Genomic DNA, 18,849 nt, shown 5'->3' with positions numbered 1-18,849 from the left:
TAAGCTATTGTTTTAGGCTTCATGTGTCAACATCAAATCAAAACCTTGAGTCTAAAACAAACAAAAAGGCTGTTAGTTGTACATTTAACCATATGCATAGTCATCAATACAAATTCTAGAGAATAACTAATAAATATGACATAAAGCAATGTGGTTCAAATTAACATATCACTTCCACCATGACCACTTCTACTACCGATATCATTAATATCAATGATTATGATGAGCAAACATGGCGGGAAGGGTTCAGGTAAATACAACAGCTAAGGTATGAGGTGAAGATCGGCCACCACACCTACGGACTTTACAGTAGCATTTATGAATACATCATAAATACATCTGGGACTTTCTCACTGCATTAAGGTCAGATAGTGTTGAACAAGAGTAGAGCATAGTTTAGTGAAGTGTTTACTCTGACACGTGTTGGCCCCTTGAGGTTCTGGACGAGTTGAGAGATAAGCTCCAGATTGCTTTTGTCTGATATTATCTTCTATAACTGTGTGGGATGGATGGATAGATATTTATTTTCTGGAATTCATTCAAAGCATTCATGGCACATTACAATGCATACAGTGTTAAAGGCATGAGGCTGAGTCTGATAATTGAATTAATATGATATCAAGACAATAGCAATACATGACGCAAACAGGAGGGAAGATACTGGATTTCATACTCAGACAAACACTTTTTTTTGCATGTATGACAACCACTTGATGTGTGTGAGAAGTTGCAGATGTAAAGATTTAGAATGAATCCATTCATTTTTAAATCATCCACTTCCTCAATGTGGCCACAGTATTAAGCTGCTGCTCGTGTTTTACTATCTGCTTTCTCTTGTTCATCTATCTTTCTATCTATCTTGGTAATATCAATCTCAATTTATATACCTATATATATTTTTTTGTATGTATATTTATACAGTCAAATATAGTAGCAGAAACATGTCAAACATACATGAACCAGGCGATAAAGGTGAGAGGTCAATAGGGGTGAAAGGTCAATAGAACACAGATCTACACAGCTACAATTCACTACATTACTACGCAGTATGCAACAGGAGCTACGGCTCAGTACTCTCACATCCTTTCTCCACTCGACAACCTGCGAGCCGCGACTCTCTCCAGCTGACGGCGAGAGATATCAACGTGGCTACCACCAGGCTGTCGACTGTCGCCTCCTCACGACAGGCAGACTCTGATCTGAAAGCACTCACATCTGCAAGTTGTTGCCTGGGCAGAAGTTGCCCTGTGATCATTTTCAGATCAGTGGCTGACAAGGAAGGCAGACATTGAGAAAAGAACATTTTAGAAAGGGATACTTCGCACCAAGATCAAAGGTCTTTCGGTATGAAATTATTTAAGTTTGACTTGAGTCATTATTTCACAGCACCTGCTGCCAACATCCATTAGTTTAATGCTACCAAACTGGATGGGTTGTGATGAGGGAAAAAAACTCCCATATGTTCATAAAGGGAGAGGGCTGCAGACTGCTCCTGATGCACGTAAAGCAAAACAGATGTTGTTATGCACTCAACTCAAACTCAAACCGAGGAAAGCGTGAAATATCCCTTTTAGAGTAGTGAAGCTTTACCATAACCTCTTAACACTCACCTAAAATATATATTCATTTTTTTATTTTTATTGATTGAGTGCAGCAGTTATGGAACCGAAGTCACATGATGAGGGAGGTGTAGCCAATAGGTACCAGTCCCTCTTTGTCTCCCTGACGACAGCGAATCCAGTCCTGATCGACTCCTCCCAACACCACCAGTTCCTCCCCTTTGCAGAAGCTCAGCTCCGAACCTGCTCCAGAGTGGTCACACAGCGTTCGTATGGACCTGAGAACAGACAGCAGAGATCATCTCAGCCACAATGGTCTACATTACACAGACAACATATGATGTAGCCGAACCTCGGATGAGTCACAATGCAGGATTGATGGCAAGTCACCAATTATAGTCTTTTAAAGACAAAAAAGACACATTTTTGGTGTCTTCTACACACACACACACACACTGGTGCCCTTGGAGGCGGGGAAGAAGTCATTTAAAAAAAAAAAAGGGAAAAAACATGTCACAACTAGACACCAAGACGGAGGCAAGTTGGTTGCATAAGCTCATATTTAAAAGTAAAATGTGTTAGATTTGGTCAAAACTTAGTTTAAAACATAAAAAAAATCAACTAACATTCTCAAAAGAACTGCGTCTCAGCCAACAAACTTCATAACTCCACAATCAACAACCATCACTGTCACTTTATGTCTGTTGTACCTGAGCGGTTTGGGTTTGTCCTTCATCTCCAATGTGTCAACCTCCTTCTCTGACTCTGGCTCACTTTCTCCCTGGGGCTCTGGGCCCCTCCTTATTATCGGAGTGGAGTTGCTGCTCACCATTCGTGTCAGTGCAGTGACACCAGGGGCCAGCCACTGAGAGGGACGCCTTCAGAGACAGACACAAAGAGGCCGAGAGGAACAGAGGAAGAGTGTGGGACAGAAGGGCAGTGAGGAATCACATAAAGTACAACAGTGACTTCATTTAGAGTTTCGTAATGTCACTATAGTAGTTGAATTCACAAATGCGTTACTTTTCTCTCTAGCTTAAGAAAAATAAACTCATTGGCTAACCTGGTTGGTGGTGTGTGACCTGGTGGGCTGCTGAGGCTTTTAGAGGCTCCAAAGAGCCTCCCCAAACCCCAAGGAACCTCATCGCCACTGCCGACCGCAGCAAAGTCACTCCCTGCTTGGGCCTGGAGGCCTGGCAGATCTGTCTTCCCATCCTCCTTTTTCAGGTTCAGCTCTGACAGGTTCTGACTCATTCTGCCTCCCCAGCGCATCACAGCCCCCCATCCCTGCTGGATCACCTGTGATAGCACAAATGTCAGCTCCGCAGGACCACAGACAACATATTTGACTACAAACACTGAACAGCCACACAAAGGTGAGTACCTGTCCTGCCTGATGAGTGAGGCTGTCCTCCTCAACATTAGGAAGAGGGAAGTCTCCAATATTCTTCTCCTGCACCCACAACAGCTGAGGACTTGTCTGAGTGACCGGAGCTTTTCTGGGTGCAGCACTGCTATGGTTTGACTCCCCTGGTACTCCATTCTTTGGATTTCTCAATGGTGACAACTTTTCTTTGGCTGCCCGATATTCTGGGCTTCCAAAGTCTACTTCTAACAGGCTTTCAATATATCTGCAGCTTGTAATTTTGGATTTGGACCCCTCTGTTGACTGCTGGAATCCAGCATCCTGACAAGTTGTACTGGGGATTTCTGGAGTGTGACTGTCTGGCTCTAAATGGTGGTGCTGGAAGAGCAGGTCGAGGTTGAAGGTCAGCAGGCTTAGAGGCTGCAACACGAGGAGCAGCTCCTCGAACAGAGGCTGGCAGGCGGTCAGCGACAGATGCATAAAGGAGGAGGGACGGTAATATGTCTCTAGCACATCTGAGAGAAAGAGAGATCACTGTCAAGCACATGCATGCCCACAAGAATGAGAGGGGAGTGATGGGAACTTACCACTGCAAGACTGAAGGTGAGACAGCCAGACATCAAGAAGCTTGGTACTAGAATAAAATAAAATAATAGAGAACAGGTACTGAGGATCCAAAGAGAACGGTAAAATACAAGTGCATATTGTATATTCACAAATGTATATTTGTGAAAGACTGATTTGAGCACTTTTCATGCCGCCAGTGGAGACCATAAAGGACGAGGAGCCATGACTCACTTCAGTAGACCGAGGAGGAATGCGTTGAATCTGTGTTTTCTCTGTCTGAGCTTAGGTAGCTCTCCAACACGAACTTGTAGGTTGAACAGCGCTTGAGTTTTAGGACCTTGAGAAGTAAATTGAGAGGAAGAAGAAGAAAGAAGAAATTTACAGAAGTCTGCAAAACATTGCAGTGAAACTTGGCACTCATAAGCCAATCAATATCTGCATCCTGTTGTTCGCTTAATTCAGCATTTTAGACACTAAAATCAACAAGTATTGACTGATGTGTGGGAAAATGAGAGGCAGAAAAAGTCCAGAGCTTATTATTATCAACCAGGGGAAAAAACAAGACAGAACCAATATCAAATCCTTAGTATCCAAGTCTATAAATGCACAATGGAGCACTACCTGGCCTGGTTGAGGCCTGGACCAGACCCCAGGCTGAATTTGGCCTCCTGCCTGCAATCAGGTCACTCTGGTGAGGTTTTAAGCCATCGGTCAGCAAGCTGTGCAGGGCAGGGCAGAGACACTGCAGCACCAGACGGCCCAGAGATGGATTTATAGTGCTGTCTCCTGATAAGGCCTAGGGAAGGGAGAGGAGAGAAGAGGAAAGGAGAGGAGGAAGATGTGCAGTGATAGGGAGAGACAGGAGAATAGAACAGCAAGGATGACTCAAGAAAGAGGGAGAAAAGGAAAATGGGACACATAAATGGAAGGTGGAGAGAAAGGGGAGCGATGAGGGTGGGTATGAAGTGAATAGACATGAGTTGGGCAGTTGGAGTTAGTTTACAAAGAAATTCTTAAGACTACTAGATTGGGTTATCTAAAGATATTCTAGTACCTTGTTAACTGAGAGAGACTGAGGAGAGACGGAACAACATATATAGAGTCAGAACAAGAAGGACGGGAGGGAAAGCATTTTCAAAGATAAATAATCAATTCAAAACGATAAGGCATTTTGTTTCGTTCTCAAGAGTGACGTGAAACAAAACACTTCTCGTTAATGAAACAAAGAAAAAGAAAAAAAAGAAATTCTGTTATTTAAAATCCCCCTGGTGACGTAAACTTAGCAGTTACTGACCTTCTGAACTACAGTCCGAGATGAGCTGAACTGGGCCAAGATGGCTTCCACTGCGACACTGACCGCATTGACCAGAGCTGGAGGGAAGAACAAAGGTCTTTGGTTAAACTATAAGAGCTCTCGACATCAGGGACAAAGACATATAGACGGACACACACACACACACACACACACACACACACACACACACACACACACACACACACACACACCTTTTTTGTCCTGCAGGCACAGAGAGGACAGGCCCAGACCTCTCATGGGATGCTTCACATCTTCGCCCATCCAGGATGTCTCTGTCCTCGGCACAGAGCCAGCGAATGAGACGCTGCGAACAGCTGACAGCAAAGAGCAATTACTTACTATAATTTGAATGAAAAAGATAAAAATTCAATAGAAGCAAAATTAGTCACCACAGACATAAATATAAAAGAAAATAAATATCATAACAAAAAATGCGTTATTAGTAGGAGCAATTAAGCAATGAGGAGCACCGGAGTAGGCAGATAGAAGCAGATGGTGCTACTGACAACAAACTGTGTGAAGACATCCTGTAAATATTGGTTGGCTGTGGTGAGCTTTCAACATCTGGATCTGTGAAGACAACTTTCTGTATGCAGCAGGGATAAACAGGATCCCATGCATTAATCTTGACTCCCACTCAAACACAATCATACATACTTAATATAAGCATACACAGGAGAAACTACAGAGCTAGGTGCGACACAGTCATGTAAGCTATCGCATCAGTCAGGTCAGATCCAATTACATACACATTCAAAGGGCAGGTGTTGTGTACAGTTCATAAATAATTATTTACATAAACTAGTTATATAAATACATTCATATAATGAACGGGATGCAGTGGACCTTAATTACTTTGAAATTGCCCTAAAAGATAATTTTAGGGCAATTTAAAGATAATAAAGTTGAACTTAAATTGAAAAACAATGACATACAACATGATAAACAAGCTACTTGGGTTGTGCCTGGCATGAAATGCACCTGTCCATTTCAACATATCGTGCAAAAACCGAAACAACGTGGAGACAGACCAGAACAGACCGACACAAAGACAGACAGACGGAGACGAGGATAGAGAGAGAGCGATGAGAGCAACTCTAGAAAGCCTGTGACAGGAACAGCTGTCACCCCTCTGAAGGCCCTTTGCAGATTTGAAAGAACCATGTAGATGAGACGTACCAGATGACCTGCAGGGAGCTACCTTCTGATACATAAAACCGATACAGTTACCTCGTTCTTTCAAATTTGCAAAACCCCCGGGTCGAGAAAGTGACAAAAGTCTGAGAGCCGCTATATCCAGGGCAGAGAACACTGACAGAAACGGACAGTCAAAAGGACAGACAGACATGCACGCAAGCAAGATGAGAAAGAGTGTATAAGATGAGGAGAGAGAGAGAGAGAGAAGGCAGAGAGAGAAATCTTACTCGCCACGCGTGACTGCGGTGGAGCCTGGTAGAGTTTTGGGGGTAGGGCGGGCGCTCTTGGCGGTATAGGAGGGTAGAGGTTTGGATAGTAGAGGGGAGCAGCAAGGGCGGGCAAGGTGTGAGAGCGGGGGAAAAGCGGGGAGCTGAGGCAGTAGCCTGCTGTGCCTGGAGGGGGCGCACCGGGTCGCTGGGGAGGGGAGAGGGCACCGATAGGGGAGAGGCGAGGAGGGGCACCCCTGTGCAGAGGGCAGTTTTTTGGGTGGTACAAGTAATATGTAGGAAGAGGAGGAAGCTCCTTAGATGTCCTGGCCTTGTTGCTGTTGTGATCCGTGTGTGAGTTTGTGCGCTTTTCTGAATACAGCGAGTCCATAGCACTGACACTGTTTGAATACTCCATCATGACATCTATGTTCTTATACGGGGTCGTGCAGCTTGGAGCCTCTTTGGGGCCACCAACAGCTGTGTCTGACTTAGTGTGTGTGTCACTGCGGTATAGCGAGTCAAAATTACAGATAGAGTCAGATGCAAGGTCCCTGTGTGTGTTAAAGATATCCCCATAATCACAAGGAGAGTCTGCACCAAAATCATCCAGAGACTCATAGTTAAAGCCAGAGTTTATATCAGTGCTAGAATCATCTCTGTGGATACAAGCTGGGCTGGCAGCAGGGGCCCACTGTGTGTTATAGTGTTTGTCTGTGGACTCCCTGCCTGCATGGCTGTGGGGTCTGGGATCTGCAAAGGGCTGGGAGTTACAGAAGCCTGGACGATAGGAAGGGAGGCCAGTGTGAAGGAAATAGGGTTGGGAGGACTGGGCGAGGGATAGTGGTGGGGAGGAAACTGCTTATTGGAAAGGGTAAAAAGGCCAAAAAATGAGGACAAGCGCACAAGCAAAGTGATATGAGGGAGCAAAGTGGAGTCATGGACAAACAATGGAAACAACAGAATGGGATGGATAGGTGAGAAAAACAAGATTAAAGCAACAACAAAAAAATGTGGCAGAGAAATGGGAAGGAGAGAGAGATGCAGAAAATGTTAGTGTCTGTCGAGAGAAAAATGCACATTCATGAGTGTATTCCAGCAGAAATTGTCATCATGTAATATCATGCAGTAATGCAGTATTTAAGTCAAACAGTTGATCGACAGTTACACATTGACAGTGCATGAGAGTAAATGGAGTTGATTTATGAAGGGCAATAACCACGGTCTTTCATTTAAGAGGGTTTGACACAGTAGAAATACTGTCAATCAGCCACTGACACCATAAATTAAAATTCAACCAAGATATATTCATCATATTTCAAAGTAGGGTTTCTTTACAGCATCTGGTTTCACTTTCATTTCATACTTGTATTAAGAGTTATGAATATTAAGTAACACTATAGCACGGTGTTTTGTAGTTTACTGCAGTGCCATCATCACCTCTGGATCACCTTCTCTTTTTCTCTTCTCTGCCGTTTGTTTTCTACCTCTCTCTCGCTCCTTTCACACCACCACCCCTCCCCTCACCAGCAGTACAGCATACAGCGTAATGCTGAGTCAGTCAGCAGACAGCAGACTTCTGTCCGTTCCTGCTCAATCACCATGTCTGTCTCTGTGGAGATTCAGAGTTTGTGGCTACAATCATTTTCATTACTCAATTACCTGTGCTAGGCTATGGGATACAAAATGAGCTGGAAAGCAAGCATACCTTGGTTTGACTTGAGCTGTCTCTGAACTCTAACATACACATGATACTTCCTATTTTTCTGACACTAGCTTTCAGCAATTGGCTCAAATTCTTAGATCCACCCCTTGGTCTCTTAAAGGTGTACACACCTATATTTCTGGCTTGTTGCAGTGGTTTCTGAGGGAAACTACTGCAGCATATAAATCATTGGAAATTCTGCTATTTTTATAATCAGAAAGCAAAGGTTAAATAATGCCCAAGTAATTACACCATAAGCAAACTATTTTTAGCAGCTGATTGACAGAGAATATGAGCAATTAAAATCAAACATACACCCTACTGACAATCTAATCCTTAGTGTTTATATAGCCCACTGCAGCACTAAAAGAGATAAGTAACTTGATCTTGTGCCACTCGAGGGAGCAAAAGTGGGGGATGCAGAGAGACAGGATAGACAGAAAGAGAAAAGCATATAAACATCCCGAGTAGATTTGATTTAAAACCAGTAAAGCGGCAGAGAAAGAGGAATAATTCTAATTTTAAGACACACAGTTTAGAAAGAAAAGAGATGTTGAAGGTAAAAAGGCAGAGGGGAAAGGTGGTGAGCTCAGTGGGCAGTGGGCACTCCATTATACCCCTCCCCGTTGGTCTAAAGAGTGGATGAATAATTGAATAAGGCAGTGATGGCATCACACTTTGATAACCAGTGCAGGAAAAACTATCTGGAAAGTTTCCAACGGCCTCTTTTTCCTCATATTACCTTCACTCCCCTCACCATATTTATCCCTCCATCCCTCTATTGCTCAAGTTCCCTCTGCAGCTTCCACTGTCTTGTTAGCTTCCCTCGCCTGCAACCACCCTCTGTTTATCATCATTTAGCCATCATAAAGTATCATGTCTTTCTGTGACTCATGCTCGTCCTCCATCTCTTCACTGTCGTTCTATTTATCATATCCATATATGAGTCAACCTTTGGTTTCTTTTCATTCTACTGTCCAACTAAGTTATTTGTGCGTCTCTTTCTGTCCATTATTTGCCCATCCCAGATCTGTTCTGTCGTTCAAATTACACTGATTTACTTTGATGTGTTTATTTTCCCCCATGCACACACAAAGCTGCATGCATGGCAGACATCTTCCTGTCATTAAGTTAATCTTAGTAACTTCTTTATTATCATTTGCATCATCATGCTAATTCCCACTCACCTGTAGTCCTTGTTTCAAAAGTCCTTCCGCCATCGGCTCGTCCTCTCACCTCCACCGCCACCTTCTCCCCCTTTTCCTCCTCTTCTTCTTTCCCTTCCTTTTCATCCCTTTTAACTTCTTCACCCTCCCACTCTCTGCCGGTGGTCCACAGGCTGCTGTCGCTGACTGAGCAGCCAATCTTCTGCGATGGGCACAGCTCCGGTTGTCTCCCCTCCTCGTCAGCTCTCTGGAGCATTTCCTTCAGAGCGGCCATTGAGGTGAGAGCTGGTGGTGGCTGCATAAAGAAGGCCTGAGCCTGAGAGGTGTACTCCCATTGGTTGCCATCGCCGCCTGCCATCTCTCTTCTCCACCTCAGGTTGTACAGTATATCTGCATCTGGAGTAATAACTGTTGGGTCAGGGTCTGGATCGGTGATCACCTTTGTTGCGAGGAAGTTACTCTTGTTGCGGTACCGCATCTCTTTAAAAGTTGTGACCTTTGCCGCTGTAGATGACCCTGAAGAACTGAGCTTCTTTTGATTTTCCAAATGAGATTTTCTCCCTGTCAGGGATGGATGCTGTTGTCGGGCTTCACACTCAGGTGTGAATGCTATGAGCCAATCAAATCGCTCAGGCTGTGCAGAGTTAGCCTGGAGAGTGCTGCTTTTGTGGTGTGGCACAGATGGGGGGATTGGGGGTAAGGGACGAGGAGGAGGAGGAGGGGGAGGTGAATCTAGTACCTCGTCAGGATACCGGAAAGACTCAAAACTCATATTCTTTGTTTTGGTTTCTTGTGTATTGCTAAAACCAGTGCTGTAGTAAGGGTCGGAGGTCAGACCGCTGCTCCTCTTCCTTCTCCTTGCCATCTCAGTAAAAGAGGTGGTTCTTTGTGTGCTCTCCTCGTTCATTTTGCCATCTTCAGCTATATCTGCTCTTCGATCTCCATCCAGGCCTCTACTTCTCCATCTGTCTCTGGCCATCAACTCTGTGTCACATTCCTGCATCTCATTCCGTTCTTTTAGTCTGAACTCATGTAGCTCCCCAGACCTTGATGAGATAATGTGATCTCCATCAACCTCGTCCTCTATCCCTCCAACACACACACCAAGTTCTGGGCTGAGTTTGAGGAGCTCAGCTTGGGTCAATCCAGCAAGCATCAATAGCTTCCGAATCTCTACATCCAGTGCATGGAAGGAGGGGGGAGGAGGCAGGGCAGGTGGAGGTGGTATGGCAGGGGGAGATGAGGAGGAGATTGAGATAACTGGCGGAGGAGGCAGAGGTGGGGGGCGTGTGGTGGGAGGAGGAAGGGAAAGGGGGGTCTTTTCGTATTCGGCCTGGAGAGAAGCGAGCCGCTGTGCCTCCTTCCTGGCAAGGTGACGCTTCCGAGGAGGAGGGATGGGAGGAGTTGGGGTGGGGATGGATGGAGGGGGAGAAGGGGTGGTATAAAGGGTGAGGTAAGGGACCGGTTTAGAGATGGGAAGAGGAGGGATACAGGGAGGAGAGGGAGGTAGGGGTTTCTCACACCTAAAAGTGGTGAAAGTGGGGGATGAGGAGTTAGGGGAGAAAGTAGACAATGTGGGAGAGGTGGACACAGCCATGGAGGTGGTCTCCCGACTGATATTGATGTAGGTGTGGAGGTCAGAGTTCACGCTGGCGTGACGTGCAGGAGGTTTGGGGGGTCTCGGTGGCGGCTCGACAGGAGAAGGGGTGAGGGAATCAGGAACGAGAGGATCCTCACAGTCTGATGGAGCAGTGAGGTCAACCCCTGCATCTGAAAACTCCTGGGAGTCTCCCATCGTTCCTCTGCCACTTTTATACAACTTCCAGGGAATGTCGATGTTGCCCATTTCATCCATGACATCTGAGAGATCCTGCTCCTCCAGATCTCCAAGATCAAATCCCTCCTCGTGGAGTCTGGCGATGTAGGCCAGTTTTACTTCCCGGTTCACCTTCTCCAGGCGATCCAGGTGATCTAGCCGATCCCTCAGAACATCCCAGTGTTGTTCCCCCTCCAGATCCCAACGAGCCACTTGGATCACCTGGCTGAAGCGCTCCATTTTCCCAAACTCACCGACAGATTCTAGAAAGTCAAGCAAACCTTGTTTGGTGACCTCAGAATCCCCTTTGTCCCCAAAGTAGTCAGGAGAAGGGGAGTCCAGGGCAGAGGGGTAGCCCTCATCTGGGGAGCAAGGGGAAATTGGGGAATGTGACGCTAAGACGAAGGGATTGCGGCTAAGAGGGAGGGATGGGGGTGAACGCGAAGGAGGCTGGCATGCAGGGGCTTGTGGGGGAGAGCGGTCTTTGGGGGACAGAGCAACTGTGACATTATCTTGGTCGTGAGAAGAGCAGATGGAGGTGGATTGATCTGCACAGTCAGACTCCAGGTCAGAGCAGGAGCTGATAGAAGTTGAGGAGGACGAGGTAGAGGAGGAGAGCGAAAACTCCAGGAGGGAGGGGGGACAGTCACAGCACGAAGGGACCAGGGTGTCATCATCGTCGTCGTCGTCATCATTGTCCGCCTCCTCTTCACCATCATCAATATCAAAATCCCCACTGCTCTCTTCCTCGTCGTCTTCTTCCTCTACTTTTACATTTTTCTTGTTGTCCAGATCCGCGCTTGCGTCTGCATTCTTGCCTTTATTTTCCAGGCTGGCAGCAGGGCGGGCAGAGGCCTCCAGCTGGGCCTGTGCTTGGGAGGGAGGCTGAGGCTGCTCCTTGACCCCTTTCCCATCCTGCCTCTGGGGCAACGGGGCCGGAGGGGGGGGCAGCTGCAGTTGCTGTCTGATAGAGATGGTATTGTTGTTATTGTGGTTATGGTTGAACATGCTGTTATTGTCTTGCGGGGAGCGGCCATCGCAGCACAGACACGGGAGGCTGGGCTCGTTGCAGTTCGGGTCAAGAGGGAGAACAGAGGGAAGCGGAGGTGGAGCGGCTGCTGGTGCAATTTTGGCTGCCGCAGATGCACGAGCACTCTTGGGTTTGGGCTTCGCTGGTTTGGAGAAGGTGGAACCCTGTTTCTGTGAGGCAAACCTGGACTGGGTTACTGGTGCTCGAGGCTGCACGCCCACCCTGGTCCTGGTGGGTGCAGGAGGCGCTTTAGTAGCCCGGCGTGGGGAGGCCGTGGTGATCGTGTTCATGTTTTTATCCTCCCTCTGAAAACCGGGGCCATGAGACTTTGGTCCCGCTACAGTATTGGTCCGCCTGCTGACGTCAAAGCGCCGCGGCTTTGGAGGCTGAGAGGAGCAGCTAGAGGACTGCATTGTGGGAATGGGACTTTTTAGGATTCTCTGATATTTCTGTTGCTATAGAAACAAATGTTGTAAAGGACAGATCCAAACTATGACGCGCCGTGACGGTCACATCTTGGCTTGGCTCCCAAGATCCTGAAACATCAAAGAAGACAGAGTGAATAACGGCTACAAGCGAAATACGGCTTTGCAAAAACCTTTTTCTTGCTCTACTCAAGTTTTGATAATAAGCTGAGTCTTTGGAATTAAACTCATCATCTGGACTATCCAGTAATATGCAATTGCTTTAGGACATTTTTTATTTTATGATTATTAAAGCACAAGTCCTGGGAGGAAACAGCAGTGCATATGAACACACACACACACACACACACACACACACACACACACACACACACACACACACACACACACACACAGGTATCACCACTTCAGGAAAATAATTCAAGCTGAAACCATTAGTTTGTTTATAAATTGACAGTAAATGAATCAGCTTCTATGTTGCAAACATTCTAAATATTGTTTTCATAGATTTTCATGATGAATATCTAAGTTTTGGACTGGCAGTTGAACAAAACCAGATACCTTGGACTAGACACCTTGAGAAACTGTGATGGTCCTTCTGACAATTCTGACATTGTAGATAAATGAAAGCCAGATCAGTTGATAATGAAACAATTGTTAGTTGCTGCCCTTGAAAATATTTCATCTTTTGTTGAGCAATACTGAACAGCTTTTAGAAAACATTGAGGTGCCTTCAGACTTAAACAGTTAAACAAATAATAATAAAAATGTGTAAAACAGATTGTTTTCTGCAAAGTATTATCTGTTGTATTTCCATTGTTTTCAGATGCTCTATCTATCTATCTAATTCAAACACACACACACACACACACACACACACACACACACACACACACACACACACACACACACACACACACACACACATCACATGAAATGACCCCTTTGATAATAATTGTCAGCTAATTTATAGCTTAATAACTGTCACTTGTCATCCTTATCAGTCGTGTTCAGCTTCACTGAGCACTGATATTCATGCATTTACAGTAGTCAGGCTGTCTGTACCAGTCACGCTGAAAAGAGGCGGTGACATCTAGATCAAATGAAATAATGCCAAAACAAACACCATAATGAACATTTAACTAGAGCATGAAATAATCAGGCAGCAGCAATGAACAGCACCAAGTCTGCCTTTTAAAATCCCATCTGCAGAAGGCTATTGCTCATATATTCCTCCACAGTGCCCTTCACTTCACTGAGGAATATAAATCACTCCAGTGCCTGCTTACAGGGCCTTCGACGGAATGGCATTAAAGCTAACAAAGCCTTGAAATAACACACAAAAAACGGCACATCATCGTAATTTAACCCGTCCCGTGTACAGTATTTACCCCTGCATGTATCGATCCCACAGAGCTGATGTAGTCAGGGAGGAGGAAGAGGAGGAGGAGGGAGGAGGGGTTACCTCCATCCGCATCGCCCTGATATACAGGCCCATCCGGCCCTGTTATAACTCAAATATTACACATAATATTCAGATTCCAGTTAAAACCGAAAATGATAATACGTTTTACCTCACAATTATTCAAGAAATAGCATTGTTAACAGCGGAATCGCATGTTTCTAGATCTACGCAGCCTCCGTGCGGGAATGTAATGTTTTTGCTCACCCGACTAGACTCTGCCGGTTCATTTGAAAACATATATATATATATATATATATATATATATATATATATATAACAAAACGACATCTATAGTACGATCATTAACGAGGACTCGACTCACGATCAGATTCAGGTGAAGATGGATGCAGGTCTCCATCTCGTCGGGCTCGCTCGCATCACAGTCCGTGTGAACGTGAATCTCCCCAGACGGCGACAGCCTCTGCGTCTGTCTTCTCGCGAGCATCAAACCATCGCTCCCCCCCCAACCCCAACCAAGCCACACCCCGCACTTTCCTTATCATCACATCCAATTTATCTTGAGTCATTTTCAGCTTCATCTCCTTCAAAAATATTAGCTTCGAGAGGAAGAGTCTCATTTCCCTTGATTCCTCATAAATCATCTTATCTGCAATTCATTCGTGAATTTATCAGTCACGGAAATTAACTCACACAGACTTCAGCAAGGAAAGTCGCTATTGGCTGTCATACAAGTCGCTAGACGTCACTAAATGAAGTCATCGCTTAATTTGCATAATTGTAATGGAAGCTGTAGGAGACAGGAATAATTTTATTTATTTATCTTTATTTAAAAGGGGCCATGTACAGTTCAAATTTAAAAGTCACCATTTGATGCGCTGTACCAGATTATAGCTCCAGATTATCGTTTCAGCTAATTTGCATCTGTAGTCCCTTGGCAGGTCATAACAAACATAACATAATAGCAAACAGTACAGGATGAAAGACATAATACAACATTATATGTGGTGAGAAGAACACACAATACAAAGATACAGAGCAGCACATTAAAAGTAAGGAATAAAAACCATAATCATTTTTGCATAATGAATACAGCTCTGAGCAGCTTTCAACTATTTTTTTTTACTATTTTTTAAAATGCTAATAGAGATGCAGTTCTTCACCGAATATAGTGATATAGCAATTGTTTTACTTATCAATGGCAGCTTGCTTTGGGTGGAACTGTTATAATAAGGCTTTGCCTTTTGAGTATCTTTTAGAGTTGTCATGTGTTTTCTTTATATCACAAAGCTTTACATAGAAATCAGCCTCACAATATAGGCAGTATATGGCCGTGTATCATCTCCAATGAAAGGCTTTTTTTCCCTTTAAACTGACAATCTCACCTCTGACTTACTCATTTACTATAAAATAAAACAACCCTTTATACAAACAATCTCAAATCACTGCTTTAAGATACGGACTGATGGGAGCATAACGTGAGCTCACTTGTCTTTAACGTCACGTAATGTAACCGATCATTTTAACACAACGGTGATGTTATAGCGTCAGACATTAATCAAAGGCACTTTAGTCCAGGCAGATAATAAATAACCCAGAGTTTATTTGGGCTGTATTGGCAAGTAACCAAGTATTTGAGAAGAACATAATTTACAAGCAAGAAGCTATGATTGCTGAGACATTTGAATATAAGAAAAAAAGAACAAGACGAGATTAACAGTCTGAAGGAAGGATACATGACCTTGAGCTGTCAGATTATGACATGGCCGCTCAATTGAAATATGCCAGAAACAAAATGAACTCAAACGGCAAAAAATATATGGAAATTCTGGAGGATTACGAGGACAGCACGACTTCTCTGATCAAGCAGAATGAGGTCATCTCCTACAAACTGGCCCAGAGTGAATTTCAGAAAGACGCTATGAGCTCAAAAATTAATAATCTGGAAGCAACAAAGGACGAATTGCAGAAAATTAGGAAATTTCAGGATAAGACAATCCAGAGCTCTAATGAGGCCAACCTCAAATCTCTGTACAAGGAAACCAAAGAAACATTAGATTATGTCAGAGAAACCCACAGACAACAAAGATAAAGACAAGGTAATAGAACAACACAAGCAGAACATAGTTGAATATCTGTCAGAGTACAAGCAATTGAGTCTTCAGAATGAGATCATGGACAATGAGCTCGCTGAACTTAAGTCTCAACAAAAAAAGAACAACAAAAATCAATCCGTGATCTTGAAGACCAGCTCCAGCTCCAGATGAGGCAGGAGGTGAAAATACTTGCAGGCCAGGTGTGCCTGAATTGGAGAGAGGAATGCCGTATTTTAGGTGAAAATACAGACTCATCTGAGAATCAGAAAGATGAGAGGCTTCTGATGATCAAACAGATGAGACCACACAGTCCAGACCTTCATGGTTTTGGCATCCTAAAAGAATACTAAAAGTATTAGTATGTCGTGGGTACAGTTCTACTAACAGGAATTACAAAAATTATTGTCGATAGTATGTCAGGTTCCAACTGCTTCTCGTTGGAGTCGGATTGTAACGTCCTACAACATTTCACCTCTCTGCAATACATCCGACCCCTCCCTATTAAGTGTGAGGTTGAATGATGACCTTACGCTATATGTGAGCAGTGATAGTTCATATAAGTGAGAAGTGTGAGTGTGAATGATGACCTTTCGCTATATGTGAGCTGTGATAGTTCATATAAATGAGAAGTGTGAGTGTGAATGATGACCTTTCGCTATATGTGAGCTGTGATAGTTCATATTAAGTGAGAAGTGCGAGTGTGAATGATGACCTTTCACCTAATGTGAACTGTGATAGTTAATGTTAAGTGAGAGGTAAAGAGAACGAATGCTTTCAGAAAAATAGAAATAAACAAAAAGTAAATAAAACTAATACAAATTTAGAAGAATTTAATTTGTAAAATGAATAGAAATGAAATAAGAACTATTGATTCTCAAAATAATGACAAAACTCAAATTACAAAATGAACACTTTACTTACAAATACAAATATAAAACATGCATGTAAACACAGACAAATGTCAAGTTTCTCAAAGGAGATACTAAGATTTTGGTAGAGTTCAAAGGTAATATATTGTTTTGCAAAAGAAAAATGAAAAAAAGAGAAAGAATATGGTACAACTTTGACTATGCAATACATGTATTTGTAGCGCAATATATGTGTGAGGAAGATAAAGTGGAGTAGCAGAGTCTCGCAGCTTGATAACTACATTTTACCCAAACTCCCCCTGCACGGCTGCACCTTGTGGAACAACAGAATAGATGTGCCCAAATATAAATAAATAAATAACTTTCTTTATTATAATTATTGTTTAATTTCCCAGATTAATACACTCTGCTGTTTTGTTGTATATTGAGTTTTGTTGTATATGTGACGCACACAAAATGTATGGTCACATTTTTGTTTATTTAATGAATATTTGAATGAACACATTTCTGTGATGTGTAGTACCATCTGTGCCCAGTAGGTGACAGTGGAGCGCTGTGGTTTTGACATGTACGTGCGCGAGCAGCGTCTCCTTATAGCTTGAGGAGACACTGGCTGCGGCCGAATAGTCAAATAATTACCTCCTAACGTCTCACCCTAAGCACTTTTCCTTAACCTCTGTGGAAAACGTCACAGGGTCAAGGAAAGATGGGAAGGACAACTCATAAGGAGTTAGGAGAAGACAACCGTGGTGTTTGGCAAATCCGACTCCACTTTCACTCAGCGACGTAGTTATGACGCGACGGCGCATGTTAGTGACGTCAGTCAGTCTGCAGCGTTGAAACTACAATGCTGTAGTCCATCACGGACCACAATAAAGCGCATCTTAAATACTTAGTCCGTCTTCTTACAATGTTGCATCATGCAGATGACATAAACAACCCGGTTCATAGTATTACTTTATTAACATAAACAACCTGGTTCATGGTTTTACTTTATTAAGGATGTAGGAATAGAAATGAACGGAGAAATATGAAAGTGAAACCAATGTATTTTTCACAGAGTACAACACTACTAAACTGTCTCTTTGTTCAGTTTCAAACATGCTGAATTAAATACGTCATCACACTAACGATGTGTGTCTCATATCCCTTTTTGTTATGGGTTATATGCAGATTATAATCTGATCATAAAAATATGCAGACAACAGTTTATGAAACACCACACAACTCGTGTTGACTTGATAGTGTTTTATTGTAATGTGACAAAATAGTTGATTGAAAAGATGATATTCAGAAACATATATTCAGACTCAGACTGAAGAGCTCGTCCAGCTTAACTCTTTCATTAAAGCTTCTGTAACTGAAGTCAAATAAAATAAAAGAATGAGGGCTGAAGCTGCAGTTCAGCACCAGAGAGAATATCAAATACGTCAGTTTGATTACTTTACAGCAGTTTGATCACTTTACAGCAGTTTTCAGCAACGTAAAGTTTGTAATTTTCCAGCCGGTTTAACAGATTATTGAAAGTATTTCCAAGTTATAGCAACGGTTATTTACATGATCTGCATTTGTTGGTCATGATCGTCTGTTCTCGTGAACGGCCGAATGATACGTCACTTTAAATGTTGCTACCGCAAGGAATTGTGGGTCAGCATGATCCCCTTTCCTTTCGCAAAGGCAGGTCCAGTGGTTCCTATGCTAAAGGAGCTAAGTTAGGAAGCTTTGAAGCTCCTTTCCTTTGCGTTTGGACAATTCGACCGGCACTTATCATGGCGGCCACTTAGGTACTTCTGGGTCATTTCACTCAGTTAGGAAGGTTCCTAACCAAAATGGACTATTTGACCGCAGCCGCTGAATACAGAAGCCAAACGTTAGCTGTATGATTCCTTCCTGTTTTCTCAGGTCAGTCTGGTAAAGTACACCCAAATACAACCTATGAATTGTGTACCAATGTTTAGTAAACATTGTTAGAAGATTACTATGTGTTTTGTTTGGTAGCTTTTTAAAAAGATTGACTGTTTTACAGTGGTGGGCCGTCAGGGCCAGCTAAGCCTTCTCTGCTGGCCTAAACAGAATCACAAAGTTATAGCTATTCTATAATGTAATTGT

Source organism: Taurulus bubalis, assembly GCF_910589615.1.
Source record: "Taurulus bubalis genome assembly, chromosome: 12".
Lineage (NCBI taxonomy): Eukaryota > Metazoa > Chordata > Actinopteri > Perciformes > Cottidae > Taurulus > Taurulus bubalis.
Note: the sequence above shows the minus strand (reverse complement) of the source record.